Source organism: Haemaphysalis longicornis, unplaced genomic scaffold (genome assembly GCF_048455015.1).
Source record: "Haemaphysalis longicornis isolate Haplotype H1 unplaced genomic scaffold, Haemaphysalis longicornis Haplotype H1 scaffold_12, whole genome shotgun sequence".
In the NCBI taxonomy this organism is placed as follows: Eukaryota; Metazoa; Arthropoda; class Arachnida; order Ixodida; family Ixodidae; genus Haemaphysalis; species Haemaphysalis longicornis.
Genome location: NW_027526225.1, coordinates 1,477,098 through 1,501,170, shown reverse-complemented (window position 1 = coordinate 1,501,170; position 24,073 = coordinate 1,477,098). Strand labels below are relative to the sequence as shown.

At 49.1% G+C, this 24,073-nt stretch overlaps 1 long non-coding RNA gene and 1 pseudogene across 1 annotated transcript in view; both read right to left on the bottom strand.

Moving 5' to 3' along the window:
* The window catches only part of LOC144161831 (uncharacterized), a 34,511-nt gene extending 29,629 nt beyond the window's left edge, over positions 1-4,882 (bottom strand). Inside the window, exon 1 of the long non-coding RNA XR_013320498.1 lies at positions 4,708-4,882. This is a non-coding gene — a long non-coding RNA (uncharacterized LOC144161831). The remainder of the gene's footprint in view (positions 1-4,707) is intronic.
* A 13,973-nt stretch (positions 4,883-18,855) lies between these two features.
* Positions 18,856-23,562, bottom strand: LOC144162212 (uncharacterized; annotated as a pseudogene).
* Between the last annotated feature and the right edge of the window lie 511 nt (positions 23,563-24,073).

Below are 24,073 nucleotides of genomic sequence, written 5' to 3'. Positions count from 1 at the left end.
CGTGTGTAGAGTATATACAATTCAAATGCAATCCAATCCCATACATTTCAATTTAATCCAATACAATCCAATCAAATCCAAATTCAAATCGAGTCCATTTCATTTCATTTCAATCCAATTCAATCCAAACTAGTGCACTTCAATGCAATCCAATCCAATCCAATGCTCCTCGCGCATGCGCAACACTGTGTACACGGACGCCAAGTACCGCACAGAGCGAGGTCTAAGGTGCATCGCCCCTAAAAATACCTTTTTTTACTTTGAAAGAACGAGGCTTCATTGCCTCACTTAGCTCCATGTCAGCCACAAAAGACGTTCATAACCAAAAAGAAACGCACCAAGTGTTGAAAAATCGGAACATTTTCGCTGCAGCGACGTGTTATAGAAAGGAGTGACGTTCAGGTAAGCCAGCACTTCGAGACGGTCAAACATGAAACAAGCCACTATCCAAGCGGTCGCGTTTCACGTACGAACAGTGATGTAACAGTGTTCCGGCTTAGTGTGTACAGGGTGCCTCTTGTAACGTATTTTACAACACGAACTCGATGTTCTTCCACACGCTTTTCAAGCGACAATCGCTCAAAGCCAACCGAACCTCCCTGTTCTGCATTCCGCAATACTTGCTTGGTAAGATATAGCCTGTTTTGAATAGCGAAGCACGCATTGAGGTAGCAATGTGAGTGCGCCGTCACTGGGTACGTCGGGCTCCGCAGGATGGCGGCACTTGTCCGTGCTAAATGCATGATATTGGTTGGACATACCAAGATCTAGCCCGCCGAAAGCAATGCAATGCCTCGACTCCTATGTGAGAGCGATTAACGACAACTCTGTTTTGACAACCCTTGAGAGCTGGGATGAAAGGGAGCAGACGACGCACGCCGGTGTTGTTTTTTGTCTTCGGCGTGAGGCCGCAGTGGAACAAGCCGTGCCATGTTCGTGGTGCTTCGGCCATGTCCGTGGCCATTACAGTGTTGCCAAGCGAAAAAAGTGACAGCTAAACTTTTCAATTCATACCACCTATACACGTCCAGATGTTTAGACGGTGCCCCGTCATGAAATTTCTCTACGCCACCTTGCGTCCCATTCAGACGCTCACGGAAAGCCCGTCACATAAGTTCAAGAGAATCACGTGGATTTAAAAGCGGACGTCAATTACTAGGCTAAGGGATGGACCAAGTCACCAAAATAAAAATGGTGCGAGGTTATTCATCGGCCGTAAGTTCAAACCTCTGCGGCGTGCACAAATCAAAAGACCTTAAACGTTTTTTTTAGATCAGAACACTTGAACGTACTTTCCTTATAAGAATTAAAGCCAGTTCCAGCCATTGTTAAATCTGCTGAAACCGCTGTGCTGTGGTTCTCTTGTGTAGGCTGGAAAGTCAATGGGCGCTCGCACGAAAATGGAAGCACCGTCGCCACGCAAATTCTACGGTTCCCGCAAAGGAATCGGCAGGGAATAATCAGCGCAGGGAGGCGGAGGGAGAGAGAGAGAGAGAGAGAAAATCTTTTATTAAATATATGCACGCAGGCCTGCTTAGCCCTCACATTCCAGAGGACCTCTGGTGACGTCTTCAAGCCGCTGCCTGATGTACGCCGGCAGTAGCCTTTGCTCTTCGGTGGTGCTTCTAGTGGTCAACCATCCTTTGTTAGATGTGTTTCTAGTGTTGTGTATGGTTGTTTAGTTCCAGAGGATGTGATCTTGGTCGATTATGACGTTACAGGTGGAGCAAGTAGGGGGTGGTGTGTCAGGATCTCTCCATATCTCGTGTAGTCTTGCAGGAGTGTGCAAGGTGTCTGTTTGAGCTCGTCTTATTAGGGTTGCTTGGTGTCTTGTGAGCGTGTCAGAGAGCTGTGGCAGTTCCCGCCTTCCCGTGAAGTAGTCCTTCAATTTAGGTGCTGTTGGGGCCGTGAGCGTTTCATTTGGTTGGAAGTTGGCAGGAGCCCGGGCTGCGGCTTCTCAGGCCAGCTGATTAGCTTTTTTGCTGCCTGCCATTCCTTCGTGCCCAGGTATGCAGTGGTGTTATTGGTGGCCGTAGCTATGGGTTGTGGCAGTTCCATGCTTCGCAGTTGGTGACAGGCGCTTTTTGAATCCGTGTGCTTCGTGGAACAGGATGTGTGGACAATGGCAGTGGCGATGGCTGTGAGTTCAGCCCAGATGTGTTTCATACCGGGAAGCAGAGCACCCCGCCCATGAGACACCACTGCGATCTCTTTCGGCGGGTCTGGGAATCTGCTCCTACCTCTGCGTGACGAACGACCCACAGCCGGTGGACGAAAAGACTCGTCGTACAGCACCTCGGGTGGCGGAAAAGGAAATTAGGCGGGTATGGGTAAGCTTGTATTTTGGGGTTGCATTTACTGCTCAAGCCTATACGCCTCGAGCGCGGCCTGTAGGGGCGCCACTGAAATCCCTCTAGCGGCCCGTTTCGAAACCAGGCGCGGGAGTCCGCGCCCCGCCCCCCAGTGCCGCCGCTGCTTTTGCGGCACGTTCCCGACTGAGATTTGCTGTTTGTGGGCGTTTGAAATCCATGTTTGTGTGGAGCAGTCACTCTGTTCGCAGATGGGGTGTGTTTACGAGGGTGTAAATATTTCCGACGCGATCTTAGTGTAGTATTTTTGGTCTGTATAAGCGCCAGGTGTGTGTCACAGGCCAGCGTCGCGGAACCGGCGTATGATAAAGCCGATTGTAGTTACACTGACCTGAATTTACTAGCCGTGTCTCCGTAGCCATCGGTTCCTCAGATGTTCATGCTACGGCTATACACTACCATTTAAATCAGTTTGCGCTTATATAATCAGCGGAGCACTCATACCTGACAGCACACCAGTTACGTTTGGCAATATTATACCTCAGGTATTGATCACCACCATTTACAAGCCAGTCTGTGTTAATTTCGGGAATATTCAATAAAAGTACGATGGACAATGCATACTTATACTCGGGGATCAGCACACGACAGAGTCGTCTTGTCGTGAGGTGCGCGCCCGCAGACCTTCATCTGCTACATATATCCTCTGCGAGCAGCGCGGAGACGGGCTTACAATATAATCCGCGTTCGCGTCTAAATGCTTCTTCGAACGCGAGATTTATGTGTGGGATTACTAAAACGTTCATCAATTGATTCCGCTCCGCATTTGTACACGGCGTCTCCCTCCCCCCCCTCCCCCCCCACCGATGTCTCGCGAAATAGCAGTGCATTTCGCGTATAGTTGGTCTAGTGAAACCTACCTGGCTGAAGTTTAGACGAACGTCTTTTGCATGCCAGAAGCTGCACTGTTTTTTTTTTTTTCATTTCCGTTAGAGCTATTATGTATACCTAAATTCCGCATTTGCACAGCATTTATTTTTCTGTGGTTTCATTTCCTTGGTTCTTGCTATATGGCGTCTGTGGGCACATATTTAACGACGCACAGGCTTGGAATATACTTTACATTTTCGCATGGTTTATATTCTTATAAAAGGCATAAGTCCGGGATTGGGTAATCACATCCCCGAAACATATTTTTCTGCGGCGTATATATGCGAAAAGAAGCCGCATTCGTTGTCCACGCTGCAAAATGAAGCCAACCCCTCATTATGCCAGTATCAGGTCTAAATGAGGCGTCAGTAGGTGGTGGTGGTGGTGATGATATTTATTGACGGGTGGACCTAGCGTGGTATGCCGGCAATTGCTCACCCGATCAGCACCTTTTTACCGCTATGCGCGGGAATTCACCATGACTCGCTGAGGCTTGTGACACGTAGAACTTGCAGGATCAAACGAAAGATGTCCCTCCTCGTGATCCAATGGCCTTCCGGGAAAATTAAATCGTTCAAAGAGGCATGCGGAGCGGCCATCCTTCGCAGTTCTTTAAGAATTCATTTGTGCCTGATGTTTTGGAGGTGACATGGGTGATATGTTGCTGCCGTCGCCGACGCCCGGAAGAGCGATGACGAAGCGCGCAGAACCGCGTCCCCGGGTAGCTCTTGCAGGCGATCGCGTACTCTACGAAGACGCAGCTGCTTTTTAAGTGACCTAAACGTACTCTTTGCCTATAGTCGTCACCATAGCAAGTTTTTTTTAGGCCGCGAAAAGGCGAAAAGAAGCGAAATAGAACCAAAACACTGCACGAGCCCCTATCAGTCACGCAGAGCAAATCCCGTCAACGCAGGGGAGAAGCGGCGACAGGCGGCGCAGCGATCGCGAAGCTCGAGGCGTATAAGGTGCAGCAGAAAATCAATGCCATTTCTACATCCTCTAAACCAGCCGTTAGAGAAGGAATAAGCTGGAAAACTTGAAGAAGTATTTCCGAACTGGTTTCTTTACAAACTACGGAAATCATCAGCTGATGAGCTGGTCATTTCCGATCTAGGGATTATGGATTAAGTGAATCCATGCCTAGCAATGTTCTACTTTGGTTTCTCTGCCAGGTTCACAATGCTCGTGGCAACAAAGTACACGTTTCTTTCTTTAGAAAAACAAGGCAGTGAAAATTAGTTTAGTCATAATTCAGTTATTTGTGTCTTCTATTACTTCAGCCATGATGTTCAGATTACGCAAGCGACATATTGGTGTACCTTTGTCATGAGAAGGTTATCGGCTTCAAGAAAGCAACTTTGATGGTAGCTGTGAATACGTTGTTCGTGGCATGTGCCGTAAGGGTAAAGACAGCCTGTTCTCGCATCTATTAATAAGGACATGCTTTACAAGCGGCAGCCATACTTACTCGTTTTGAGCCGAAATATTCACGCTAAATAGGAGCACCGTGACTAGTATAACAAGCATAGCGGTTTTCTTGCAATCGACTCCAATAGACGAAAACATCTCGCCCCACAAACGGAGCTGCAAAGAAAAAGCAGGCTATACTTGGGCCTACTTTGCACAGCTCCAATACGAAAACCCTGGCGGCCGGTTGCGTTTTTAAAAGTGAAAAGCATTTTCTAGTGATAAAATCGCTTTTTTTCTGGTGAGAATATAGCCGTAACTCTTACGAACGATCACGCTGCCTATTTTCTCTCCTCGCATATTTTGTTTGTTTCGATGGCGAAATAAAAAGAAAGCGTGAAAATTAGCAAAACCAAGCGAACAAACGAAACAAACTCTCTGGCGTTGGCTTTGTCTCTCGTTTTTAATGGCGCATACCATCTGTACGTTAATAATCGCAAATCTTTCCTTTGACTCATTTGTTTCATTTTCGAAAAAGGCAAGAAATTTGTGCTCCTCAGAAATATTAGTACGCACGAATGTAAATGAATTCATTTGGAAGATTCACGTCGCCAGTGTATGTCGCGTCTGTGTAAAGCTCGTTTGAAACCGCGCGTGTCACTGCTAGTCAATATCCTTCTGTTGGTCGGAGTGTGAAGCCTCTCAGCCACGGTCATAGTGGAAAATGATTCTGTGTCAATAAGAATGCGCTTTGCAACGCAGTGCTTTAGAAAGTCGGTTGCTTGTGGACGGTGCTGCACGTGATAGTGTTCGAAGCCCGTCGCCTGCTAACATGCATAATAGCAGCAGCGGCACTCCCCCCTGCTCCCCCCCCTCCACCCTCGAGTGCTACAGAAATACTTAATCAAGCACTAAAGTTGACAGTTAAGCGAACAATAAAAGAATAAGTTGACATAGGTGGTAAGACTACTTCTGCTGCTCTTGGTACTATCTCATTTTACAAAAATACTTTGTATAAATGCAAGTCCGACTGGCTGGCTTACTTACCTACTTACTTACCTGATTAATTACATACTCAATAATTTCACTAAACAATAAGAAATAAATAAATTAAGGTGATTAGTTAATGAATACATCAATGATAAATTGCCTACTTAATTATTCATTTACCTTGCTTAATTATTTAACAATTGACTGAGGAAAAATAAAAATGATGACACATTCGCTTGGGTGCTGCGTGCCAACTTATAGGCCTGGTGCACTGGTATGAAGGCGCAACTGCTTCGCCGTTTTCAGCGCCGATGTAGGAATTCGCTGCAAGTTTCGCATCATTCCCCACTTGTTCCGCCACTTCTACGGTGACTACTGGCTCCGGCCATTACATTATCTTCGTGCTCACAAGCGTTCATGCTGGCAGAGTCCTGAGCGCGATCCCTGGCGGCGAAGGTCGAGCCGTGCATTGGGCGCGCTCCAGCTGGTCATAAGCGCTCGAAGTAGGTTCACCCCATCCGTTTTAGAAACTAATGCGAGGTTCGGAGAAAAGAGCACTTACGGAAGACAAGAAACTATCCTTCAGTGCACCGCCACGAGCAAAAACTTCTCCAGGTGTTGACATCTGTTCCCGAGTAGACTGTTGAATGATTGTAGGGCTGATGACTGTAAGCAGTTGTCTGTAATCCAGGTGGCGCTGTCGCACGATTACACGTTGAAGTGGGTGGAAAGTAACGGTATTTTAGGGGAACTGCAAAATGGATTTAGACCAGGTCGACGCTTAGAAGACTATTTTCGTAATAAGCCAGACCATCGAAATTTCGGCAGCCCAGGGCAGACCAACATGGCTACAGTTTCTGGACATAAAGGGAGCCTATGACAACGTAGATAGGGGATTGCTGTGGCTTATACTGGAAGAAGAGGGGATTGGGTCAGAATTTGTGGGGCTGCTAAGGGCAATATATGAGGATAACAAGGCGCATATTACATGGGAAGGGCGTACAGGCACAGAGCCCGTGTACATTCGCAGAGGTTTAAAACAGGGGTGCCCCCTTTCGTCATTGCTGTTCACACTTTACATTAGAGGAATGGAAAGACGATTGGAGGAGAGTGGCTTTGACTTGTCGTACCGAAGCAATGGAGAGTTGGTGGAGCAACGGATTCCGGGATTGATGTACGCGGACGATATAGTGTTGCTGGCTGATAATGCGGAAGACCTTCAAAAACTGGCCGACATTTGTGGTGATGAGGCAACGTACCTAGGCCTACATTTTAACCCTCAGAAATCTGGAGTCATGGTGTTCAACGAGGAAGCTCATACAGCGCCAATAAGAATTCAACAGGAAGCCATACCAGTAGTAAATAAGTACAAATACTTGGGGATCTGGCTTAATGAAGGAAAAGGCTACCTGAATGCCCATGAACACCTCAAACTGAAAGGGAGACGAAATGCAGCAGTAATGAAACATAGAGCACTTTGGGGATACAATAAGTACGAGGTAGTGCGAGGCATCTGGAAAGGGGTAATGGTGCCGGCGCTCACGTTCTCTAATGCCGTGTTATGCCTAAAGTCCGAGATCCGGTCGGGACTGGAGGTTAACCAAAAGGCAGTCGGCAGATTGGCACTGGGAGCTCACAGTAAGACTACATATGAGGCGGTACAAGGCGATATGGGTTGGGCTTCATTTGAGGCGAGGGAAGCGCAAAGTAAGATACGTTTTGAGGAGCGGCTTAGACATTTAGATAAGAAGAACTGGGCAGCCAGAGTGCACAGGTACGTGTACCTTAAAAGTGTGGACACCCAATGGCGGAAGAGGACGCGAAAGCTGGCGACTAAATATACCTTGACCGCGGCAAATAAACAAGGGGGGGGGGCAGTTAAAAAGCAAGTTAAGGAAACAGAGACGCTCATGTGGAAAGAGAGGATGGAAAAGAAGGGATCGCTGGGAATCTACAAAGCAAGCAAAAAAGAGATCCGGAAAGAGAACTTTTATGACAAAAATAAAGGTAGTGCGTTGCTCTTTGAGGCGCGGGCTGGCTGCTTGAGAACTCAAACTTACATGAGCAACTATTCGTCCCAGGATGAGACATGTGTTGTATGTGACAGGGATAAAGAAACAATCGACCACATAGTAATAGGATGCCAAAAGATTCAGCCGGATAGAATTGGGGAGAAAGTCCTACTTCCTGAGGCACTGGGATTCGCAATCGATGGAAGCATTAACTGGTCAGCAGTAGGTATTACTAAGCAGCGGCTAGAGAATTGGTGGAAAAAAAGCAGGGAAGTCGATAAAATAACATCCCAGCCAGGGGTAGCGGCAGGGCAGAATTAAAAAGAAAGCCGAGTTGAGGGACTAAATTTAAATTCAAACTACTAAGATAGGCTAGATGGCGCACGCCGTCACCCCGATTCAAAGGGGAGGCCTTTAATCATCATCATCATCATCATAATCACGTTCGCTGCGACGGCGGCGGAATATGGAGTACGAATATATTTTCTTTCATGGCTATTCTACTTGGTCGCGCAAACTGAGATGCAATGAATGTCGTATTTTAAAGTACTACAATCGAAGTTTGAAGCCGACTCGGCGCACTTATCAGCCGACTCGGCGCTCGGGCACTTATCAAGCAAATCAGAGAACTGGGAACTGGTAAACACGCATTTTATTTTCGACGTGCTCGTTACAAACAGACAAAAACTACTCACTTTTGGTGAATTTCTCATGATTCGTTCATAATTGCAAAGGCTCGAAGCCATCAACTTTCTTTGCTCTATGGGCCTTGCCTTTTGCTGCTATTTCTTTGTGTGCGTGCGCGTGCGCGTGCGCGCGTGCGCGTGCGCGTGCGCGTGCGCGTGCGCGTGCGCGTGCGCGTGCGCGTGCGCGTGTGCGTGTGCGTGTGCGTGTGCGTGTGTGTGTGTGTGTGTGTGTGTGTGTGTGTGTGTGTGTGTGTGTGTGTGTGTGTGTGTGTGTGTGTGTGTGTGTGTGTGTGTGTGTGTGTGTGTGTGTGTGTGTGTGTGTGTGTGTGTGTGTGTGTGTGTGTGTGTGTGTGTGTGTGTGTGTGTGTGTGTGTGTGTGTGTGTGTGTGTGTGTGTGTGTGTGTGTGTGTGTGTGTGTGTGTGTGTGTGTGTGTGTGTGTGTGTGTGTGTGTGTGTGTGTGTGTGTGTGTGTGTGTGTGTGTGTGTGTGTGTGTGTGTGTGTGTGTGTGTGTGTGTGTGTGTGTGTGTGTGTGTGTGTGTGTGTGTGTGTGTGTGTGTGTGTGTGTGTGTGTGTGTGTGTGTGTGTGTGTGTGTGTGTGTGTGTGTGTGTGTGTGTGTGTGTGTGTGTGTGTGTGTGTGTGTGTGTGTGTGTGTGTGTGTGTGTGTGTGTGTGTGTGTGTGTGTGTGTGTGTGTGTGTGTGTGTGTGTGTGTGTGTGTGTGTGTGTGTGTGTGTGTGTGTGTGTGTGTGTGTGTGTGTGTGTGTGTGTGTGTGTGTGTGTGTGTGTGTGTGTGTGTGTGTGTGTGTGTGTGTGTGTGTGTGTGTGTGTGTGTGTGTGTGTGTGTGTGTGTGTGTGTGTGTGTGTGTGTGTGTGTGTGTGTGTGTGTGTGTGTGTGTGTGTGTGTGTGTGTGTGTGTGTGTGTGTGTGTGTGTGTGTGTGTGTGTGTGTGTGTGTGTGTGTGTGTGTGTGTGTGTGTGTGTGTGTGTGTGTGTGTGTGTGTGTGTGTGTGTGTGTGTGTGTGTGTGTGTGTGTGTGTGTGTGTGTGTGTGTGTGTGTGTGTGTGTGTGTGTGTGTGTGTGTGTGTGTGTGTGTGTGTGTGTGTGTGTGTGTGTGTGTGTGTGTGTGTGTGTGTGTGTGTGTGTGTGTGTGTGTGTGTGTGTGTGTGTGTGTGTGTGTGTGTGTGTGTGTGTGTGTGTGTGTGTGTGTGTGTGTGTGTGTGTGTGTGTGTGTGTGTGTGTGTGTGTGTGTGTGTGTGTGTGTGTGTGTGTGTGTGTGTGTGTGTGTGTGTGTGTGTGTGTGTGTGTGTGTGTGTGTGTGTGTGTGTGTGTGTGTGTGTGTGTGTGTGTGTGTGTGTGTGTGTGTGTGTGTGTGTGTGTGTGTGTGTGTGTGTGTGTGTGTGTGTGTGTGTGTGTGTGTGTGTGTGTGTGTGTGTGTGTGTGTGTGTGTGTGTGTGTGTGTGTGTGTGTGTGTGTGTGTGTGTGTGTGTGTGTGTGTGTGTGTGTGTGTGTGTGTGTGTGTGTGTGTGTGTGTGTGTGTGTGTGTGTGTGTGTGTGTGTGTGTGTGTGTGTGTGTGTGTGTGTGTGTGTGTGTGTGTGTGTGTGTGTGTGTGTGTGTGTGTGTGTGTGTGTGTGTGTGTGTGTGTGTGTGTGTGTGTGTGTGTGTGTGTGTGTGTGTGTGTGTGTGTGTGTGTGTGTGTGTGTGTGTGTGTGTGTGTGTGTGTGTGTGTGTGTGTGTGTGTGTGTGTGTGTGTGTGTGTGTGTGTGTGTGTGTGTGTGTGTGTGTGTGTGTGTGTGTGTGTGTGTGTGTGTGTGTGTGTGTGTGTGTGTGTGTGTGTGTGTGTGTGTGTGTGTGTGTGTGTGTGTGTGTGTGTGTGTGTGTGTGTGTGTGTGTGTGTGTGTGTGTGTGTGTGTGTGTGTGTGTGTGTGTGTGTGTGTGTGTGTGTGTGTGTGTGTGTGTGTGTGTGTGTGTGTGTGTGTGTGTGTGTGTGTGTGTGTGTGTGTGTGTGTGTGTGTGTGTGTGTGTGTGTGTGTGTGTGTGTGTGTGTGTGTGTGTGTGTGTGTGTGTGTGTGTGTGTGTGTGTGTGTGTGTGTGTGTGTGTGTGTGTGTGTGTGTGTGTGTGTGTGTGTGTGTGTGTGTGTGTGTGTGTGTGTGTGTGTGTGTGTGTGTGTGTGTGTGTGTGTGTGTGTGTGTGTGTGTGTGTGTGTGTGTGTGTGTGTGTGTGTGTGTGTGTGTGTGTGTGTGTGTGTGTGTGTGTGTGTGTGTGTGTGTGTGTGTGTGTGTGTGTGTGTGTGTGTGTGTGTGTGTGTGTGTGTGTGTGTGTGTGTGTGTGTGTGTGTGTGTGTGTGTGTGTGTGTGTAGAATTTCAAGCATTTCGACTCGACGTTCGATTCTGCTGTTACGTAAGGCAATTGAGCTTTAAATGCTTCTTCCTTTCACAAAAAGGCATGCCTTCTCCTTTTTCAATGCCTTCGTGAAAAAGTGCAGCTAGAGGATTTGATAGTCATGGACGGGGAGAGTGGCAGGCTTCTTCAGTATGTCAGATGTTTCGTAAATGCTTCCAATGTCTGCAAGGGTACGTATACGGGCTGTGGCTTTATCCTGCGCAGTGCGACACACGCTGTAAGGTACTGTGATGGGCGAAACACTCAGCGTGTGGTTTCCCCCACGTTGCCGAAGGTCAAGTTCTTCACAGAAAAGGAGCACGGGGTTCTTCAAACTCTGCACTCACATGGAGTCACCATCCTTAGCGTTTTTATTGCTGGGTGGGGCCGCGGGTGCGCTTCTCGCTTGACACTTCCTGCTCGGGGAAGTTTCGGCTGGTACTTCGGAAGATTGGAAAATTGCGTGGGCACAGCTTCCGGGGCAACCGAGGCCTGCCCCTGTAGATTGAGACAACTTCTCCATTCACGGTATGTTCAATGTGCCGGGAGATTTACCTTACGTCGAAGTATAGCTGAGCTCGCACATAGCGCTGTTTTCCTTGAGCCGCTTCTCAGTACGTGGTATTGCTCGTCATCGCCACTGCGCCAATATAGACGCGCGTTCTTCGGAACGCCAAACAACGACAGTTTCTTTTTGCAGGACTTGTACACCGTAGAGCGGCCCGGCACAAAATTGTGGCTCTGCTTTGGCGGCAGTTAAACCTGCTACGGCACAGGAAACAAGCGGTACCAGGCGGTGCTTCTCTCTGGTCAAAGCAGCAATCGTATTGCTGACGATTCGCGCGCGCCTCACCAGGCGACGTGTAAACGATCGCGCGCGCCCCCTCGCGGATCCCAATCGGCGGCTTCAAAGCGCCTCATAGGCGCAGCATGCGGCTAATCACACTTTCTTATTCTAGCCACTGTACTTTGGGCTTGTTCGTAAAAACAGCACTCAGGGCGGTACACAAAGGAGGAAGCTACACACCCATAGCGTTAGGTGTGTGTAGCTTCCTTTTTAGGGGCGAAGCTCCTTAAGGCGTGGGTCTGTCCATCCTCGACGTATGTATGTAGCCACCTGTAGTTTAGTTCTTGGATTGTTTACTAGATGGCGTGGCTACCTCTAGTTTAGTTCTTGGATTGTTTACTAGATGGCGGTACTTGTATATGATGAAAAGATGCGCTTGGATTGTTTACTAGATGGCGTGGCTACCTCTAGTTTAGTTCTTGGATTGTTTACTAGATGGCGGGGAGCGTTGTAATAAAATCCGTTCGCTGTTGGCGCGCGCTCAGAGTGGCCCGATGGATAAGGCTACAGATGTGTGAGCCGGCGAGGCAGAAGCGCTGCGTGAAGCTGCGCTACGCCGCCGCCAAGATCCTGCCGTACGAGAGCGGGAGGCCGAAGCGTGTCGTCTGGCTGCGCGACGACGCCGCCAAGATCCCAGCGTTCGAGAACGAGAGGCCCAAGCGTCACGGTAACGGCGCGAGGACCCTGCCGTACGCGAAGCGGCACGGCTGCGGCGCGAAGAGGATCTCCAAAACGTCAGAGAACGGGAACAGCGAGAAAGCGCGCGTATCGGCAGGCAGACCCCGATGCAGTGAGAGCTCGTGAGGCGTCTGCAAAACGCATCAGGCGAGCTCAGCCCCAAGGTGCCGACGCGCGGTTTAAGCGAGACTTTCTAGACGTTACGTTCGGACACAGATGTAGTGGGCGAACTTTCACTGAAGAGTCACGGTTTTACCGATGATTTCCCCTCAGGAGCTTCGCCCACTCATCATCATTCACCCCGTGGATATGCTGTGAATTTTTTTAGGGGGCGAAGCACCTTAGGACCTCGCTCTGTCCGGGGCTTGGCGTCCGTGTACACAGTGTTGCGCATGCGCGAGGAGCACAGGATTGGATTGAAATGGATTTGATTGGATTCGATTGGATTGGATTGGATCGGATTGGATTGCATTGGAATTGTAAATACTGTACACACGCATTGTCTCTCATTTACATGCGCGAGTGGGCAATGCCACGGACGCTTTACGGTGAGAACGATCCCCAGTGATTCACCCACTCGTCATGACTCACTTCAAGGAGATGAGTGAATTTTTTGTGTCAAGTCTTGAGCGCCCGTTTTGAATGAAACTGGTGTTACGTTTACCTTTAAACCCTGCGCAATCTCGCCCTGTCCGCCACTCCCCTCCTCTCCACGTTTTTTCCTCATGCCCGTTTTCATTCTCTCTCCCTTGCTCTATGCTCTCCTTATTCCTTCCTTGTGTTCGTTGTTCCTCAAGTATTCTCCTGCTGTCCTGCCCTTCTGCTCGGTACTCTTCTTATATTCCCTCTTTCCTGTTATCCACATCACATATGCCCTGTTTTTCCTTCCGCCCCCCACGCATCTTGTTTTTCTCCTATTCATATCGAATAAAAATGTGGTTGATCTTTCTTTCACCGGAGTCCGTAAAACACAAAAGTTAACTTTGCATTCATAGGACCATTTGAATGTTTATTGGGCATCGATATGAACTGGCACATCGCTATTTATATTTCGCTGGTATGCCACCGTTAAACGCATCAACATTAGACACTGGGTTACACGCGCTGGAGCATTGCGTAAATACGATTGAAACCCCAGGCGCTCGCCAACCATGCGAACGAAACCGAACGGGTTGTCAGCGAATCGTTTAGTGAAGTCACAGTACACTACAGCGAAATGAGCAGTATTTCCGGGTCGGCAGAAGTCTTGTGGGTGTGCGTGGCGAGCGACGTCCTGCTGGCGGGTCGCTGCAGGCCACGTTGGTCCCGTTCGGTGGCGTGTACGCCAGACGCTTGCGTTCCGACGAGCTGAGCTTGTGGAACGCGGCGGTTGTTTCACAAGCTGAGCGGCGTTCCACATAGGCGGCGGACCGGTGAACACAGCAGCTTCCGCTTCTACACAGGGTCCTATCCAGGCGCCAACTATCGGCGCTCATTAGGGTCATGACGCACTACTTCGCTTCACCTCTCCTAGAATCAACACCATCTGAATGTACAAGTGCAAGGGAAGTACATAAGGCGCGTTCGTACAGCTGCCCGGGAGGGACTTCATGGCTGGGTCGGTGGAATGTTTCACACTCCCGTTGCGGCCAGAGCGATCGTGGGCTCTAAACCTAGCACCGCCGCGCCAATTGAACTTTTTCTCGTGATGTCATTTCCGTGACGGATATGACGTCGTTGAAGTGTGCGTACCCCGGCATTTAGCACTTTCGTGCTAAAACTCCACCGCTGGGCGCCCAACGACACCGCACTCGAGTCGCGTCGGCTCCCGCGTTATCCCCTTGCATTTTCGGACCATTTTCTTTTGGTAATTGTACGGATGCTCCCATCCGTTCACTTAAGTTGTTCCGTGGACAGCGGACTGACCCGCCACGCTCACAAAAGACATGTATCGTCAAATTGATAGCCTACCACTGCACCGGCTTCGCTATGGATCGGCATCTCCAGTGCTAGCTGCACCGCCGTGCCTGCCGGGATATAGTCACCCGTCGAAATCCATTTAGTGAGTACCCAGCACTGCAAGATGCCATACGACAAGCTAAGGAGGCGACATCAATATTCCGTCTACTTCTTCGGAGTGGGTGCTCACCACCCACCTTTAACCACTCGGCACCAAGATGCAGTATCACCATGAAACGAAAGGCACGAAAAAACGCGTCACCCCGCCACCTCGGCTCCCAGACAACCACTACATAGTCACCTACCGATGCTTGCACGTCTTAGAATAGCCCACCGGGCCCTGCGAACTCATGGAACAAGTCTCCATGAAGCAAGGGGCAATTCGAGGCCGGAGTTTTTTTACGAAGTTATTTTGCACGCACAATCAAATCGAGACCTCCTGGTGCCAAGCCCGGCCGACACTGAGGTAGCGGTCTTTTTCTGAAAAACATGGACAACTCACCTTGCAAGTGCAAACTAAGAGTTTGCCCCCTATGTTGGCACCATATCCACACACTTTCCCTTGTGTTTATTCACGGTATTAAAAAATTAGCAGTGGCTTAGCTCGGCTATGCCAGGATATACGTAGCGTGAGCTAAGGTTTCGCTGGTTATTCGTATGTTTCCTGGTTGTCTAGGATTAGCTGATTATCATCTTTACTCCTGCTAAAACGATTTCCAATGCAGTCCAATCCAATCCAATTCAGTCCAGTCACTGTTCCTCGTGCATGCACAGCACGGATGTCTAGGAGCCACGCGAAACGGCTATCAAGCGGCTCCGGCGCAGCGTCAGACTTGGCTACTGCGGAACGGAGGCGCACAGCTGGGCGCGCGCCGGCTCCAGTGCGTCTGTCGCGGCTATGACGTTACTCCTTAGGAATACGCAGGCCGGCGAATGTGCAGACCCAATTCTATATACACACCCGTACTCCAATTGGATTGTATTTCCAATTCAATACAATCCTATTCAATCCAATCTAATCCAATTTATTCCAATCTAATGCTCCTCACGCTTGCGCAGCACGTCCCTTCAAGGTCCACGCGAAACTGCTCAACCTCGGCCAGTGTAGCTTACGCTACAAAAGGACATCCCTCAGGGAAGCTTGAATGCACTTACGGAAACCCACCGGGCGCTCTTCCTCGAAATTAGGCTTCTGGGTCACCCCACAACTGCTTACTGTTGTTCAACGGCCCCCGCGACCACTGCTGCGTCTGAGTGTGGTGTGTGCTCCATCACCGCATCCCCCAGGTGTGTCAACTGTGCGGAGAAGTAGGTGTCCTCGTCAAGTCACCTGCCAGAACCGAATTCGCCGAGGTATTCCCTCTGCCACGTCCCTAACCTCACGGCCCAGCATCACTGTCACCCTCGCAGCTTCCGCCAGCAAAGAGCACCCGAAACGCGACCTTCCAAGACCTACTTCGAAACGGATGGCATCACCTCCTCCGGCTACGGCTACAACCATGCAGACTGCCCGTCAGGACACCCGCCAATACAGGACACTCTCCAGCAGTGTTGCGGAGTTGCCACTCCGGAATTGGAATGATTCCGGATTCATTCTACCCTTTCGAGATGCCGGAATGGAATGGGAATGGAATGAGAACAACACTTGGAGGAATGGAATGGGAATTGAATTAAGGGCCTTATGCTCGGAATGGATGGGAATGGAGTCAGGATTTTTAGACGGCGGCGTCACCATTGCTGGTGCCTTCCGGCTACTTAATTAGTTAGCCTGTGGCGACGACTGCGTCGGTATATTTCAAAGGGAGCACCAGCGACGAAAGCGAGAACGCGTACTTGGCATTTCGAGTAACTGACTCCGCGCAGCGCGTATGCAATCGAACTTAGAGCGGCGCAAGCTCGTCTGGCCAGTGGCGCCGTTAGGTCGGCTCTTCGTGCTTCGGTAGGCTTTTTGAGGCATAACTTTCTCTGTAGAACCATCCGTGGCGCCGATGGCAGACCAACGTCTCTCTCAGTGGCAGGCGCCGTGTGGCCAGGCCAGCAGGCGGGGAATATCATCGAGAACCAAGGGGGAGGGGATACAAACGGCGCTCATCCGATGCCGCGGTGTTTCTCACCACAAGCTGGTACTGCGAAATATAGGAGCTAGCAATATAAAGCGTTCGCACATGACACAACAAAGCGCTTTCCTTCGGCGCGCAATGAATAGCGTTGTAGATCGCAAGCCGACCTGGTAGGCGTTACTCGGGAATACGGCGCCAACCTGTCGACCGTCTGTCCGTGTGTTGCAGCGGCCGCGGGGCTCCAGTGAACCAATGCCAAGGCAGCAAAAAGAAAATTGTGGGTGAGGGATTTGCGTGCCCGGCACCCGCCAAAAGCCTAAGAAGCGAGCTTCGAATATGTTACTGAGCTTTCTACCTCCACGCTCTGCTACGGAGGCTACGGTAGTGAGCAGATGGGATATACAATTACATAAGACAATGCAGAACGCAGCTGTCGACAGGCATTTGTTTCTAACACTGGCTCCAATAGCACCCTTTTTGCGAGTGCTTTGACGGCTTTCAGGAGTGCGTCACCGTGCTTTGCTTCGATCTGAATGTGCGGCCCTCTCCTCCAATTGTGCCAAACTTGTTCGTGCTCTGGTTGCTTTGTTTCTGCGCCTGGGTACAAACGTACCTGGTTACTGAAGCCTTAGTCGTCGGCTCGAAAGTTGGAGCATCGGCACTATTCTGGAAGGGAGGTCACATTTAAAATTTTTGACCAGGTCATCGAGCATATGTTTGCGCATTCATGGAAACAAACTGCCTGACCATATTTCTTTACTTTGACAAGGCTCCCGTCACGATATGGTTCTGTCACTTTAAATAATGTCTGTATTGGACGAACTGGGCTGCGGTAGTGCCAGGTCAATAAAAAATCGCAATGGAGGTCAACGTGGAAGCGGTGGCGACTTTCCTAGAGTGAATGCAAAACCTGTAAATGCTGTTCTGTGACTCTGCCCTCCCGTCTCTAGCGTTGTAGTGTAGCGAAAGGGCTCAATGCTGTAGATTCACTTGAAATCATTCAATTAGGCATTTCGAATGTACATGTGAGCAAGCTCCGCGTGACAAGCCTGTGAGTTATCCACATCATACTAATTACGCTGGTATGACGGTACGCAAAGCAGTCAGCAAGATAGCATGCCCCAGACTGTGCAATAAAACGAAAAAAGCCGACATCAACGTAATAGCTGCTTCATCTCGCGTCGCGCAAGAACAAACCGTTAAAACATGCTAACATGCAAATACTACAATAAGTAGTGAAATCCCGCTACTTATTATGAAAAAAAGTGACGGTGTGACACTGCCACTTTTTAAAGGGAAAGCTGTTTTAGTGGGACCGATCGCATTCTATCAAAAAACTAACGCATTCGCCCTTATACCGGTTGCTCGACCGAAAAGCTCTGACAATGTCTCTACGCACACGGTGCGTGCGTGCGTGAAACCGGGGACCGCAAACTATCTCTCTCTGAAACTGGGCTTCCATTGTGTCAAAACGATTACTTGAAAATCGCAAAACATGAACGGTTCTAAATAAAAAACACACGCGTCGATCATAAAGGACTACAATAGTATACCTTTATCTCATAAACCACGTAACGGTGCACACTTATACCATTCGTAGTTGCGTTTACTTAGTGCACGAAAAATCGTCGCATGGGTTCGTTCTTCGCTTGCGGTTTGGGTGTTTGAAGGTTTGTCGATCGGCTAGACGCACTTTCAGCGAAAGTTGGGCGCACTTTTAGCTTTCGCGCTTCTCTCTGATTTCGCTAGGAAGGGACGATAATTTTTTTCTTTGGGTAGTTATGCACGACATATGTAACCAGCCTGCTACCGCCTGTCAACTTCGGTGACAAGTGACACATTTTGAATACTTTAGCAGCTTTCAACCCGTATGGTAACGTCAGATTCATTTTGCGTTGCTCAGTAATTCGATAGAGCACCTGAGGCAGTTTTTACATTGGGGAATTAAAGGAATGGAATTGAACTTCCCGTCCATTCCAGGAGTGGGAATGGGCTAACTTCTGTCATTCCGAGGAGTTGAAAGGAATGAAATCACGACAAGTTCCAATTCCTCGGAATGGGATTGGAATGGAATGGGTATGCCCATTCCGCAACACTGCTCTCCAGCACCGCCGCCTACGCGAACAAGGTGGGATCGCATACCATTGCAGCGCAAACTCCTGCTGCTCACGAATTCATCCTGGTCGAACCTAAACCCACCACCCCTTGGGCACCTTCTCAACAACTCCCCGTGCTCGCTACCCCCTTCCCTAACACCCGAATCCACCACCCACTCGGCAACTCAACGATGCCCCCTCTCAGCCAACGTCTCAATAGTCGAAAAAAATAAACATCAATAGCAAGCTGCGCTAAGCCATCACTTTGATTCCCTGGCGGCACCCGAAGCTGCCAAATAACGCCCTCTTCTGGTCCGCATCATTCTTCTAGAAGAAGACGCAGCGAGCGGACTCACTCTGCGCGGGCTCGGCAGTTTTAAATCTACTTTTGCTAACAGTCGACTCGGGACCCGCCGCCATGGCTCAGAGAGAGAAAGAGAGAGAGAGAGAGAATTAACTTTTATTTGCACCCGTCTAAAATGACGAGGCAGAGGGCATTTGCCTAGACCCCCGTTCACCCCCTAACCGTCGGCCGGAATCCCTTGGGATTCGGCGGCGGTCAGGGCCAGACCGATGACTTTGCGTTGCTCTTCTGCTTTGTGGTTGAGTAATGAGATCTCTCGGGATTCCACATTTCTGTTCGGGTCGTTATAGAAAGGGCATGTCCAGACCATGTGCACTAGGTCCGCAATGCTGTTGCAGTGAGTGCACTTAGGAGTAAAGGCTTCCGGATGCCATTTGCTGTATTGTTGAGGGTTCGGAAACACCCCGGTTTGCAATTTCCTCCACATAACTTCCTCTTTTTTGGTGAGCTGTTTATCCGCCGCTGGATAGGTCTTGCGCCCGAGCTTATAATGAGAAATTATTTCTTGAATTTCCTTAGTTCGTCACGTGAAGGAAGCGGTTCCTCGCGTGGAGGCGGTGAGTCAGCTGCGATCGACCGGTAAGTGAGGTCTCGGGCGGTCGCGTGCGCCTTCTCGTTCCCCCGCAGACCCTGGTGGGCCGGGCACCATATCAGTGAAATTTGATCTGCTGATACTTGACCTTCTCTGAGAATTTTGGCGGCTGCAGCAGAGACCCTGCCCATATCATAATTCTTGATGGCTTCCTTAGAGTCACTAACAACCACCCTTGTACCGGTTTGTGCTATTGCTAGAGCAATAGCAACTTCTGCCTCAGTTGCATTTGTGTTTTTGACGGCGCAGCACGAGACCGAGACTCCACTCTCACGAACTTCTACCGCTGTGTGTGCGGTCTTTTATTGTATTCGGCAGCGTCCGTGTACAGCAGATCAGACCTACCTTCAAATTTGGCCTGCAAGGCGATAGCCCTATTTTTTCGTCTGCCTTTGTGAAATACCGGGTGCATGTTTTTAGGCAGCGCTAAAATCATGAGTCTCTTCCTCGTTGGTCTAGGTACAATATCAGTCTGCTTGGAATACTGAGACGGTTCGAATCCCAGGCGCTCCATGATGTTCCTTCCAGTTTTACTTCTCAAAAGTCTTTGATGCTGAGACACTGTGGCGGCTTCTATGAGCTCATCCAGAGTGTTTGATACATCTAGTCTCAGAAGCTTTGCCGTCGGGGTGTTCGGAGGAAGACCTAGTGCGGTTTTGATCCCTTTCTGAGTATGATTTCAATTTTATCTTTCCCTGTTTTACAAAGTTTGAGATAGGGTGCAACGAATAGTGCACGACTTATGACGAAAGCCTGAACCAATCTCAAGAGATCGGCGTCCCTCATTCCCATATGCTTGTTAGAAATGCGCTTAAGTAACCGGCACGTCTGACTGGTACTCTCTTAAAGTCTCGCTTAAAGTTTCAGTGTTTTTGCCATTTGTTTGTATGCGCAGCCCTAGGACTCAAATACTGTCTACAGTCGGAATGGCATTTCCATTCACTCGTAAAGCAATGTCGTAGCTCCTCGAAGGGGGACTGTTCCTTTTCCTCTTTGGAGATGGTAGAAAAAGAGCCTGTGATTTTTCTACCGAGCATTTCAACCCGATCGGCTCAAGATATTTTTCTGTTGTATCTATGGCCTTCGGAAGTGTACTTTCAATTTGGCCGTCGCTACCCCTGTTCACACACGGCGTCAAGTCGTCCACATATATGGTGTAATTCAGGTTTGTTATTTCGTCCAGCCGCCCTGGAAGCCCGATCATCGCTACATTAAACAAGGTCGGAGAGAGGACGGACCCTTGCGGTGTCCCTCTATTCCCCAATTTAATATTTTCGAGCGACTCTCCTCCCAAACTGATGGTTTCAGTCCGATTTGAGAGAAAATCCCTTACGTAGATATACGTCTTAACGCCTACGTTTAGCACGCTAAGGTTCTCGAGCATTGCTGCGTTTTACATTGTCAAACGCTTTAGAGACGTCCATGCCCACAATTACCCTAGTATCAACAGTCTTTCTGTACATAACCTGCTCTTTCAGCTGCAGCCTGACATCGCATACCGACAGGTGTGGTCTGAAGCCTATTATAGTATCAGGGTACAGGTTTTGATCTTCCATGAATCTATTCAGTCTAGTTTGGATCACGTGTTCCATTAATTTTCCAACACAAGATGTGATGAAAATTGGTCGGAGGTGCTCAAAGCGTAGCTTCATCCCTGGCTTCGGAATCAAGACCAAGTTCGCAGATTTCCACTCTTGCGGTATCTCTCCCTTGTCCCAGCATTTTTGCATATACGTTGTTAGATTGCCAATGGAACAGTCGTTAAGATTCCTGAGCATCCTGTTGCTGAATTTATCCGGCCCGGCAGCCATTTTGGTTCTGAGGCGGTTGATTTCAGCCCTCACTTTCGCGACCGTGATGGGACTGTCCAAGTCCGGATTTTCCGAGTCCGCGTACTCAGGGAGACTCTCAACTCCAGCACAACTGAGGTATCGATCCCTAACCTCCGTTAGCAGTTTCTTCGTCGGACCTTCATATTTATACACGAGCTTTTGAAGCTGCTGTCGAGCCTCCGACTTGGTTTTCTCCTCATCTAATAGATGTCGGAGTAGCCGCCATGCCCTGGCACTGCTAATTCCCATATTCATTTGATCACAAATATTACCCCAATTTTGCTTCGTGAGTTCTAAAGCATGCTCTTCGATTCCGGTGACCTCTTTTCTTGCTCATCTTTTGCTCCAACTCTTTCTTTTTCTTCTATAAACTCACAAGATGGCTATCAACCACGTCCTGATCATCTTCAAGTTCAATCTCTTCGGTGGCGCCCTGAACAGATTGAATAACCCCCTTACTCCAATCGTTAATATTATTTATCGGCTCCTGTCCCATCCTTATTCTTCTAAATGTATTCCAATTTGTAGCCTTAACTCTCCTCTTACTGACCACCGGTGGGCCATTCTCAACTATGAACTCTAGAATCCTACGATCGGTACCTAGGTCTTCCCCGGTGTTGCACCACGTGGCCTTGATGCCACTACCGACCAAGGTTAGATCTGGTGTCGTGTCTGCAGATACGCTATTCCCCTTCTTCGTCGGCTTCATCGGGTCTGTAATGAGGATCAGTCCATGTTGTTGAATTGTATTCCATAGATTTCTGCCCTTAACTTGCGTGAATTTATAACCCCATGTTGGAAATCACGGCAAGGAGGAAGAAGTGGTCCCTTCGACATACCTCTCGAATCATCATCATTGTACATAGTGTTTCATCCTGTCCCATTAAAGCGGCGGCTCCCGTTAGAGTCCCGGCTCGGTCCTTTCCGCGACATAGTGCCGAAATGGTGCTCGCCTCTACACTCTGTCGATTGGGAAAAACGGATTTCACAGACGTCAGACACCCTAACGAGTGCCGGCCCCATCGACCTTCGAGAAGAAGTTTCCGCCGGTGAATTTGTGTCCTCGTCTGGAGCCGCACCAAGGGAACTCAACGGTGGAAGGTCCGAGCGGGCCACCAACCAACGACAACGTGAGCCGTGGGGCGAGGACCGTTGGACCTGAAGCAGAACGACTTGAAGCACAAGGTAACGACTTGAGGGGAACGAGCTTGAAGCACATGCATTCAGGATGAAGACACCACATTCATACGTTGTAACGACGGTGTACTTCTTTGTGGCCATACCAAGGAACTCATACCTACCAACGATTTTTTGCACTGACTAACGACGAGGAGAACAATGGAGGAGCTTATCAGCCAATGACTCCAGCTACGTAACGAAGTCTCCACAATTATTATGCAAGTTGAAAAACATCTTTCATCTGGTTCACTTTCGCTAGTAATGCTCTCTAGCTGGAATAGGACACTGCCAGAGAAAGCACAAGCTTTAAATAAACTGGACGGTGCCATAGACAAGATTGCCGAGTAGATCGAAAGTGCTGGATTATGGGTCAATACCATCGTAACGATGAAGTGGAAAATACAAGAGGTTATCAGCGATTTACGGCTGTCTTTAAAAAGCTCAGTTCGGCAACGAATCAAACGCAACTTGAACCATCTAGACGTAACATCGTTCACCGTTTACGGTTCAAATGGGGATGGCACTTCTCCGATATATCCGCTACGTCAGTGGTGGGCATTACGGACGAAACATATAACAAGCAGAGCATCCCCGACTTCAAAACACGTCAGAAATGAAGCGTAATCAAGACTCCGACATCGGTTATTTTGCGAACAGCACGTCATTGCCTTCAGCACCAACAGAAACTTTCCAATGCAGCCATCCGGAATCTGAGGCAGAAAACGAAGGTGGCATCCAAAAAAGGCTAATCTGTACGGTGTCTCCTGTGAACGTGAACGAAGAGGCTCCAACGAGTAACAACGTAGCAGAGCGTACGCTGCGTGCGAAAATAACGCACCAAAAGAAATGCAGAACGCATCGAACGCGCAAACAAGGTAAGAAACGCAGAGGTACTAACCTCCCGGACAAAAGCCTGAAAAGAAGTGTCTCCATAATTTCATGTGGGAAGAGATGAAACGCTCTTCAATTGGCAGTAAAGAAGATGCAGAGACACAACGGAGAAAACTCGGAAGCAACGATGTACAGGCAGGATTCCACGCCGCCTGAGGATGTCTCAACGCTGTCAGGAGAATCCTTCTCGGGGAGGATACCACTGTTTCCTGTGGAGCTGACACAGAGACCTTTGTGCCCCATTTCACGTGGCGCAACTGCACACTCCGACGTTTGGGCAGACGGTACAAGCACCGATGGCGAAGCAAGTGCACTGGGACTCACCCGGAATGCTTTCAAAACTACACCGGCTCGTTTTTGACTTACCCATGTACTTTGGAACATTAACGCTGTGCTTAGTCGTTTAGTACCTTTTTTTTCGTGGTCGGGAGGATGTTGGAAATCATGGCAAGGAGGAAGAAGTGGTCCCTTCGACATACCTCTCGAATCATCACCATTGTACGTAGTGTTCCATCCTGTCCCATTAAAGTGGGGGCTCCCGTTACAGTCCCGTCTGGGTCCTTTCCGCGACACGCCATGCCGGATGGTGCGCATTAAAATCGCCCACTATCAAAAGTGGACTGCTTTTTGTAATAACCTTGGTTTTCGTAAAAAGATCGCCAAAGTCATAGTTACGCTGTTTGGGTGAACTATACGCGTTTAGGATGAAGAGATTCTTGTCTTTGCGCTTGCGAGGTATGAGTTCTACCAAAACTTGATCGATCTGTGCATTCCCGTCTCATGCTGCAGAGTTGCAATGTTTCTCTTCACAAAGGTTGTCACTTGGGTACCGTTAGTGGACCCCGTAAAGGATTTGTAACCCGCTAATTTAGCATTTTTCC